At 40.3% G+C, this 10,764-nt stretch overlaps 1 pseudogene; it reads left to right on the top strand.

Annotated features, from left to right (window-relative positions):
* Positions 1–374: 374 nt before the first annotated feature.
* LOC119506000 lies at positions 375–10,516 on the top strand (annotated as a pseudogene).
* The last annotated feature ends 248 nt before the right edge of the window (positions 10,517–10,764 follow it).

Here is a 10,764-nt window from a genome sequence, read left to right as displayed (position 1 = left end):
CCATGTGCATTGCCATGTGACAGAAAAGCCAAGGCCTCAAGGATCACAGGCAGTAAATCCTAAACACCAATCTTTGGGGAGAAATCACCACCATGCTGATGCCTAGATTTTGGACTCCTACTAGCTTCAAAATCTTGAGCTAATAAATTCCACTGTATAAACCAACCCATTGTATTGTATTTCTTTGACAGCCAGAAAACTAAACCACCAACTCATTCTATGGTACTAGGATTACCCTGATACCAAAACCAGACAAAGATATCGCAAGTAAAGAATACCACAGATCAATATCACTTATGAACATAGAAACAAACAAGTAAAATTGTTGGCAAAAAAACTGGCAAGCTGGAGCCAGCACCTTAGAAAAAGACATCATGATCAGATCAAGTGAGACTGATCCCAGGATTGCAAGGTTGGTTCAACATCAAAAAATCATGATAAAGGCACTCAGACATTTATGGTTAGGTGGGAACTTTTTCAACATGAGAGAGGGTATCTACAAAAATCCCTGAGCCAACATCATAATGGTTAAAGATTACAAGTATCCCCTAAGATCAGAAACAAGATAAGGTTGACCACTCTCATCACTTTCATTCAACATTGTACTGGAGGTTCCAGATAAAGCAATTAGAGAAAAAAATAAAAAGTATCCAGAATGGAATTTAAGAAGCAAAATCTCTCTACTTGTGGATAACATAATCTTGTAATTTATGTATGGAATATCTTAAGAAACAGACACACATGCACACAACCTAGTGAAGCTAATAAATGAGTTCAGCAAGGTTGCAGGATATAAGATCATTGCTTACTTATCAATTATATGTCTATACAATAACAATGACCAATATGAAAATGAAAATAATATCCCTCCATTTTCTATACCATCAAATGAATAAAATATTTAGGAGTAAATTTAGTGAAGGAAGTGCAAGACTTGTAAACTGAACTCTTTTCCCAATTTTTATTTGGATTATTTGCCTTTTAAAAGATCTAAATAAATGGAAAGATACCCGAGTGTTCATGAATTGATAGACTTAATGTTGTTAAGATGGTGATCTTTTCCAAATTGATCTACAGAATCTGCACATTCCCTAAGAAAACTTCATCTTCCTTCTGGTAAAAATTGACAAGCTGTTCTTAAAATTTATTTGAAAATGCAAGGAATGTAGTATATCCAAAACAATCTTGATAAAAAATAACAGAGTTAGAATCAAAAATAAACCCATGCATGTGTAGGCAATTGACTTTCAGTAAGGACTCCAGTGCAATATGATGTGGAAATAATAATCTTTTAAACAAAACATTCTGGGGAAACTAGATAATACATGAAAAAGAAGAATGGTGAACCCTACCTAACAAAATATGCAAAAAACAAAAAACAAACAAACAAAAAAACTCCAAATAGTTAAAAAATCTAAGGTAATAGCTATAACTGTAAAATTCTTAGGAAAAAAACATGGCTGCAAATCCTTGTGACTGGTGATTAGGCAATAGTTTCTTAGATATGAAACCTAATAACACACGCAAATAAAAAATAGGTAAATTGAGTTTATTGAAATTAAAACTTTTTTTATTAAAATGAACTGTCAAAAGTGAATGACAATCCACAGAATGGAAGAAAATATTTGCAAATCATGTACCTAAAAAGAGCCTAGTGTCAGAATATATAAAGAATTTCTACTCAACAATAAAAGGCAAATAATCCAAATAAAAATTGGGAAAAGAGTTTCATTAGATATCTCTCCAAATATAATAAGACATGAAAAGATGCCTAACATCATCAGTCATCAGGAAAATCTAAATCAAAACTACATTAATAAAGAAGACAGACAATAGCATGTGTTGGTGAGAATGTGGAGTAATTGAAGCCCTTATATTCAAATGTTGGTAATATGAAATTGTACAGCAACTTTGGAAAAAGTTTAACAGTTCCTCAAAAAGTGAAACAGAGTCACCATAAGACACAGCAATTATACTTCTAAGTATATATCTATGGTAATTGAAAACATATGTACACACAAATGTTCATAGAAGCATTATTCATAGTAGCCAAAAAAAAAAAAAATGGAAAAAAAACCAAATGTCTGACAACTAGTGAATGGATAAACAAAATGTAGTATATCCATACAACAGAGTATCATTTAGGAATAAAATTATTGAATTAGCATTACGTGGTCTGATGTTTAAGTTCATGTATCAACTTGGCCAGGTGATGGTGCCTAGGTGTCTGTTAAAGCAAGAATGGGCCTAACCATTACTGCAAGGATATTTGTGGCTGATTAAGAAACCAGAAGGCTGGTTTATTAATCATCAGCCAATTGATTGTATCTGTGGCAGAATACATCATCAAAGGGTGTGTCTTCCTCAATGAGAGTATTCAATCAGCTGGATTTAATCCAATCAGTTGGAGACTTTAAGGGAGAAGAGAGAGAATTTTCACTCCTTCTTCAGCAAGCCAGCCTCTCCGGGAGAGTGCACTGAAGACCTTCATCAGAGTTGACAGCTCACTGCCTGCCCTATGGAATTGGGATTCATGCATCTTGCCCTATGGACTTTGAACTCATGTACCCTGCCCTATGGAATTTGGACTTGTGCATCCCCACAGTTGCTTGGGAACTTATATAAAATTTCATATTTACAGGTATCTCCTGTTGGTTCTGTTTCTCTAGAGAACCCTAACAAATACAGTTTGGTACCAGGGGTGGTTCTTGAGAAACAGAATCTTAAAATGGGCTTTTACAATTGGTTTTCTACTCTGATTAGATTCAAAGGCACTAATGAATCCATTTCCAATAATCAAGATGGCACTGACAGTCCATGGCATGAGTTGGCAAAATATCACCATTTGATTCTCCTAATCATACTTCTGTAAGAGGCAAGGCTCTGGGTGACAGTGTTTTTGACACCTTAATGAGTTTTGTGGAATTAAGAGCTATAGTGATGCTGGCTGATTGTTCTTAAATATGCTGGATAAAGTTTTAAGGGAAAGGGATGAGTTGAAGCCTTCAAATTTGAAACTTAAATGCCTTATGACAGATGCAAAAGTTTCTATGTGTGCCCTAAAAGAAAATCTTATTTCCTGTGGCCACACAGTTGAGATCTCTGATAACCAGATTCAGAGTCTCATTGTGCAATTAACAAATTTACAGCATAAACTAAAATCTCAACCTTGCATGGGGTCTGCTGTTATGAAAGGCACTGATTGGAAAAGAATGGGATCCTGAAAATTGGGATGGGGACATATGGATTGATAATAATGACAGTAGGGACATTGGAGTGCTGGATTCTGCTGTCTTTGCTAGATATTCCTGAAATGGTCTGACTTGAGGAAACAGCACCCCATCTCCAGTCTGCCCTGAGGAGAGAGCTACCCAATCTCCAGCCTGCCTTGAAGAAACAACTTCCTGACCTTTGGTCTACCTTGAGGAGTCTTCCATCCATCCTCCACCTAAAGATACGAACTTTCAGTGCCTGCTAAACCTGTAATCACCTCCCCTGAGGAAGCAGCCCTCACTTCTCTTTCTGGAGAGAATAATGCTATTTCACCAGATGAAACTGAAATGAAATGTCCTGAGGTAACTGGCTTGGGGGATACTTCTAATTCTTTTCATGACTATGCTGGTTTGGATATATTATGGCCCCCAAAATGCCATTAACTTTGATGCAATCTTGTGGAGGCAGATTGGTTAATCTTTTTGATTAAAGTGTGACTTTTTGATTGGATGTTTCCATGGAGATATGACCCACCCAAATGTGGTGATGACTCTGATTGGATAATTTCCATGAAGGTGTGGCCCTGCCCACTCAGTCTGGGCCTTGATTAGTTTACTAGAGCACTATATAAGCTCAGAAAGAAGGAACAAGCTTGCTACAGCCAAGGGGGACACTTTGAAGAATGCACAGGAGCTGAGAGAGTAGCTGCAGCTTACAGAGATATTTTGAGGATGGCCGAACACCATTTTGAAATGCAAACTGGGAGCAAGCAGATGCCAGGCACATGCCTTCCCAGCTAATGCAGGTTTTCCGGATGCCATTGGCCATCCTCCAGTAAAGGTACCTGATTGCTGATGACTTACCTTGAACACTTTATGGCCTTAAGACTGTAACTGTGTAAACAAATAACCCCCCTATTAAAAAGCCAATCCATTTCTGGTGTTTTGCATTCCAGCAGCATTAGCAAACAGGAACAATGACCCATCCTCACCATCACCCATTTCTTCAGGACCCATAACTAAAGTCCCAACAGGCCCTGAAGGGTGAGTTACAAAGTGTGACCCATGAGGAAGTTCACCATACTCCAAAAGAACTTCATGAGTTTTCCAATTTATATAAACAGAAATCAGGGGAATGTGCATAGGGATGGATATTAAGGGTGTAGAATAATGGTGAAAGGAATATAAAGTTGGATCAGAGTGAATTTATTGATATACGCCAACTAAGCAGAGATTCTGTGTTTAATGTTGTAACCTGAGCTGTTAGAAAGGGTGATAACAGTTTGGGTGTTTGGCTGAAACATGGAAGAAAATGTGGCCAACATTACCTGAAGTCAAAATGCCAGAACTGCTCTGGTATAATGTAGAGGAGGGGATCAAAAGGCTTAGAGAGATTGGAATATTAGAGTGTATTTATCATGGAAGATGTGCTCACATACCCCAGGAATGTCCAGAGGGCACACCCTTCACCAGGACTGTGAGGAATACATTTGAGATGAGCTCCATCACTCCTGAAGAGCTCTGTAGTTGCCTTTCTCTGTAAGTCAGATATTACTGTAGGAACTGCTGTCACTGTGCTGGAATCCTCAAATGCAATGGAGATAATCAGATCCCGAGTTGGCAGAAGCCACATGGCAGCAGTTACTCACAAGACAAGGCGGGTGTGACTACCATAATGGAGAGCAAGCTCAAAGCCGAGGTCAAAATAATCTGTCTCACAGAGACTTGTGGCATTGACTAGTAGACCATGGAGTACCTAGAAGTAAAAGAGATGAGCAGTCTACTAAATTTTTGTTTGATCTGTATAAGCAAAAGAATTCTGGGCCAAGTGAACAGAAGTCTAACTTGAATTACAAAAACAGAGAGTCATGGCCCCTTAATCAATTCCCAGACTTGAGACAGTTTACAGATCCAGAGCTCCTTGAATTAGGGGAAGGCTGGATATTTTTGGGAAAGGACACCAATAAACTACCCTAAATTTATACTCTTAATCCTCCTCCCAGCCTTCTAAGGTGAAAGACAAACTGTTGCATCTAGTCCCTCCTATAACCAAAAACAGAGGCACAACACCTAGTTAACCCCTTTGGATTTTGTAGACAACATATTCCTCATTTGGGTGTGCTACTCTGGTACATTTACTGAGTGACTAGGAAAGCTTCCAGTGTTGAGTGGGGACCGGAACAAGAAGAGGCTCTGCAAACAGGTCCAGGCTGCTGTGCAAGCTGCTCACCACTTGGACCTTATGATCCAGCTAATCCAATGGTGCTGAAAGTACCAGTGGCAAATACAGATGCTGTTTGGAGCCTTTGGCAGGCTCCTATATGAAAATCACAACACAGACCCTTAGGATTTTGAAGTAAAGCCTTACCATCCTCTTCAGATAACTACTTATATTGAGGAATAGCTTTTGGCCTGCTGTTGTGCTTTAGCAGAGACAGAATGCTTAATCATGGGCCACCAAGTTACCATGAGACCTGAGTTGCCTATCATGAGCTGGGTGTTTCCTGACCTGCCAAGCCATAAAGCTGCAAATGTACAGCAGCACTCCATCATAAAACAGAAATGCTATATATGAGATAGGGCTTGAGCAGTCCTGAAGGCACAAGTAAGTTACATGAGGAAGTGGCCCAAATGCCCATATCCCCACTCCTGCCATATTACCTTCTCTTTCCCAGCCCTGAGCTATGGCTTCTTGGGGAGTTCCTTACAATCAGGTGACCGAGGAAGAGAAACCTTGGGACTGGTTTACACATGTTTCTGCACTATATGCAGATACCATCCAAAAGTGAACAGCTATAGCACTGCAGCCCCTTTCTGGGATGTCCCTAAGGGACAGTGGTGAGGGGAGATCCTCCCAGTGGACAAAAATTCTAGCAGTGCACCTGGTTGTTCACTTTTCCTGGAAGGAGAACTCGCCAGAGGTGTGTCTTTATACTGATTCATGGGCTGTTGCTAATGGTTTGGCTGGATGGTCAGGATTTAGAAGAAGCATGATTGGAAAATTGGTAACAAGGAAGTCTGGGGAAGTGGATAGACCTTTCTGAGTGGGCAAAAACATGAAGATAATTGTGTCACATGTGAATGCTCACTAGAGGGTGACTTTAGCAGAGGAAGACTTTAATAATCAAGTGGATAAGATGACTTGTTCTGTGGATACCAGTCAGCCTCTTTCCCCAACAACTCCTGTCGTTGCCTGATGGGCTTATGAAAAAAGTGGTCATGGTGGTCAGGATGGAGCTTATGTATGGTCTCAGCAACATGGACTTCCACTTACCAAGGCCGACCTGGCCACAGCCACTGCTTATTCCCAATCTGCCAGCAGCAGAGACCAATACTTGGTCCCTCATAAGGCACAATTCCCTGAGGTGATATGCCTGCTACCTGGTGGCAGGCTGATAATATTCAACCAATTCTACATGGAAAAGTCAGTGATTTCTTATAACTGGAATAGACACATACTCTGAATATGGGTTTGCCTTCCCTGTATGCAATGCTTCTTCAAAAACTACCATCCAAGGATTTATAGAATGTCCTATGTGCCATTGTGGTATTCTACACAGCATTGCTTCTGATCATGGAACCCACTTCACAGCAAATGAAGTGATGGAATGGGCACATGCTCATGGAATTCTCTGGTCTTCCCATGTTCCTCATCTTCCAGAGAGTTGTGTTGATAGAATGGTCGAATGACCTTTTCAAGACTCAATTACAGCACCAACTAGGTGGCAATACCTTGCAGAGCTGGGGCAGTGTTCTCCAGGAGGCTGTGCATGCTCTGAATCAGCATCCACTCTATGGTGCTGTTTCTCCCATAGCCAAGATTCACGGGTCCAGGAATCAAGAGACGGAAATGAGAGTGACACTACTATCACACCTAGTGATCCACTAGGAATATTTTTGCTTCCTGTCCCTGAAACATTAAACTCTGCTGGTCTACAAATCTTAGTTTCAAAAAGAGGAGCGCTCCCACTAGAAGACACATCACTAATTCCATTGAACTGGAAGGCTGGTTTATTAAATCATCAGTCAATTGACTGTATCTGTGGCAGATTACATCAAAAAGGGTATGTCTTCTGCAATGAGAGAATTCAATCAGCTGGATTTATTCCAAGCAGTTGAAGACTTTTAAGCAAGAAGAGGCAGAACTTTTACTCCTTCTTCAGCCAGTCAGCCTTTCCTAGGAATTCCTTGAAGATCTTCATTGGAGTTACCAGCTCACATCCTGATCTATGGAATTTAGATTCCTGCACCCTGCCCTACAGGATTTGGACTCGTGCATCTCCACAGTTGCATGAAACAATTTTATACCATCTCATATTTACAGATATCTCCTGTTTGTTCTGTTTCCCTAGAGAACCTTAACTAATACACATTCCACACCATGAATGAACTTAAAAACATTATGCTAAGTAAAAAAAGCCAGATATGAAAGGCCACCTATTGTATAATTCCATTTATATGAAATATCAGAAACAGAAAATCAATAGAGAGAGAGCATAGTGTATGTCAGGGACTGGGAAGAAAGAGGAGGAATGAGGAGTGATTGCTAATTGGTTTCTTTTTGAGGTGATAAAAATGTTCTAAAATTAGATGGTGTTAATGGTTGCACCACCTTGTGAATTTAAAAAAAAAATGACTGAATTGGACACTTTAAAGGAAAGAATTTTATAGTACGTGAATTATATCTCAATAATTAAAAAGAGGGTTTGTTGGAGGCAACCTGTTCCAGTTTGTTGAAGCTGCCAAAACGCAAAATACCAGAAACGGATTGGAATTTATGAAGGGGATTTATTAGGTTACAAATTTACAGTTCTATGGCCATAAAAGTGTCCAGACTAAGACATCAACAAGAAGATACCTTCACTGAAAAAGGCGAATGGCGTCTGGAGCACCTTTGTCAGCTGAGAAGGCATGTGGCTGGCATCTGCTGGTCCTTTGCTCCCGGCTTACATTGCCTTCAGCTTCTGACTCCAGTGGCTTTCTATTTAAGTGTCTGTTGGTTCTCACTGAGCTTCTCCAGTCAAACTCTGGGCTTCATCTCTTAGCTTAGGATTTCTAAACATCTTTCTGTATGCATCCCCGTGTCTGGGTCTGTGTCAGCTCTGAGCTGTTTCTCTCTCCCTGAGCTCTCTTAAGAACACCAGTAAACTGAGACCCACCTTGAATGGATGGGGTCCCATCTCCATGGAAACAACCTAATCAAAATACCCCCCCACAATAGGTCTGCACCCACAAAAGTAGATCAATAGAACATAGTCTTATAAGTACCACATGCTAACTGGTTGCACAACTGGAGCTTTGAAATACCTGAAACTGTTGAACTGTAATCCAGCAGCCTTGATTCTTGAAGATGATTGTATAACTATATAGCTTTTATGATGTGACTGTGTAATTGTGAAAACCTGGTGATTGACACCCCCTTTGTCCAGTGTATGGACAGATGAGTAAGAAAATAGACAAAAAATAAATAAATAATAGGGGGTAGGAATGGAGGTATATTAGTCAGTGTTCTCTAGGGAAACAGAACCAACAAGAGATAGCCATAAATATAAGATTTTGTAAAACTGTCTCATGTAACTGTGAGGATGCACAAGTCCAAATTCTGTAGGGCAGGCAGCAAACTGGCAACTCTGATGAAGGTGTTTGATGAACTCCTCAGGAAATGCTTTGCTGGCTAGCTGAAGAAGTAAAGGTTCTCTCTCTTTCTCCCTTAAAAGTCTTCAACTGATTGGATTATATCCAGCTGATTGAATCCTCTCATTGAGGAAGACATGCCCTTCAGTTGATGTAATCAGTCACAGGTGCAGTCAAATGTCCTTGCAGAAATGGTTAGGCCAGTACTTGCTTGACCAGACACCTGGACACCATCACCTGGCCAAGTTGAGACATGAACCTAACCATCACAGGGGATATGGGATATTTTGGGTGTTCTTTTTTATTTTCATTTTTATTTTTTATTTTTTGGAGTAATGAAAATGTTCAAAAATTGATTTTGTTGATAAATGCATGAGTATATGATGATTCCATGAACCAGTGATTGCACACTTTAGATGATTATCTGATATGTGAATATAGCTAAATAAAATTGCACTAAATAAAAAAGAACACAGTCTTTTATAGGGTACATAATAGATTCAAACCAGCACACAACCATAAATTGGGAAGCAAATAAATGGGGGAAAAGATTTCCACTAAAGAAAGGCTTTGAGTAGCATTTTGTCAAAGCAAAGGAAGAAATCAAATTGGTAAATAGTTTAAATATCAACAAATAAGATAAAACATTAATAAAGCAAAGTATTAAGGCAGCTGTTAATATTTAAATACTCTTATTGTGAGATACATAAAGAAATAATATTTAAAAATTTCCATAAAAATGAACAGTTGCTTTGACAACAAAATAGACAGTTATGAATCAGTAAATTTAAATATTTGTAAAAAACCATAATCCAAAAACTTCCTACAGATGAAAAGGTTTTTTTAATGGATGATGGAGATGGTATCACAGTATTGTAAATGTAATTAAAAGCATTGAATTATATATTTGAATGTAGTAAAAAGAGGAAATTTGGGGTTGTAAATGTGTTACTAGAATAAAAATTAAGAAAAAACAAAACAAAACATAGGACTGTACACACAAATGAGAATGAGAAGGAGGCAGTCATCCTAGGCCAGGAAGAAGAAGGCATCGAGAAGCCAGCAGAAACTCACCTGTCAGGGACAACTGGAGCCAAGAAACTACAGAAGCTGGAGGAGAAGCCCAATGTGAGGCAGAGGAGGTGGAGTGTGAAGAGTGGCAGTGCTTGGAGTCCCAGCGTGAGGCAGAATGGAAGAAGGAGGAGAGACGGCTTCCTCCGGAAGAGGAGCAGAAGGAGGAGGAGGAGAGGAAGGCCCGGGAAGAGCAGGCCCAGTGGAAGCATGTGGAGTTCCTGAAACCGAAGGAGGCCTTCCTGGTGGAGGAGGAAGGCGTGAGCGAGACCATGACCGAGGAGCAGTCCCACAGCTTGCTGACAGAGTTCCTCAACTGTATTAAGCAGCCCAAGGTGGTGCTTTTGGGAGACCTGGCTCCCCAGGTGCACCTGCGGGCTCAGGACGCCATAAACTGGATCCAGGATTTGCTGGATGAGGGGTCCCTGGCAGGTGTGATTGATCACCAGGGCAAGTTCATGTATATAACTTCGGAGGAACTGGCTACTGTGTCCAGCTTCATCCGCCAGTGGAGCAGCGTGTCCGTTGCCGAGCTCGCCCAGGCCAGCTACTCCCTCATTGCCTGGGGTTGGGAGTCCCCTGCCCAGGCCTCAGCCTGACCCCATCTCTTCCCTTATGGACTTCGAGCTGGTGTGGCTCACCTGACCATACCTCGTCACCCTCCCCACCATCCTGAGCAGTGGTGGAGTGTGGCAGTTATGGATTAAAGGTCTATGAAGGGGGAAGGGGGGGGAATGTAAACCATGGACTAAAGTTGATGATGCAGTCTTTCATCAGTTGTAACAAATGTAACACTAATGTAACAATAAGGTAATACATAGAACGTGGCATTTTGTGCATGATTTTT

Source organism: Choloepus didactylus, chromosome 11 (assembly GCF_015220235.1).
Source record: "Choloepus didactylus isolate mChoDid1 chromosome 11, mChoDid1.pri, whole genome shotgun sequence".
NCBI lineage: Eukaryota > Metazoa > Chordata > Mammalia > Pilosa > Megalonychidae > Choloepus > Choloepus didactylus.
This window is presented reverse-complemented; position numbering and strand designations above follow the sequence as displayed.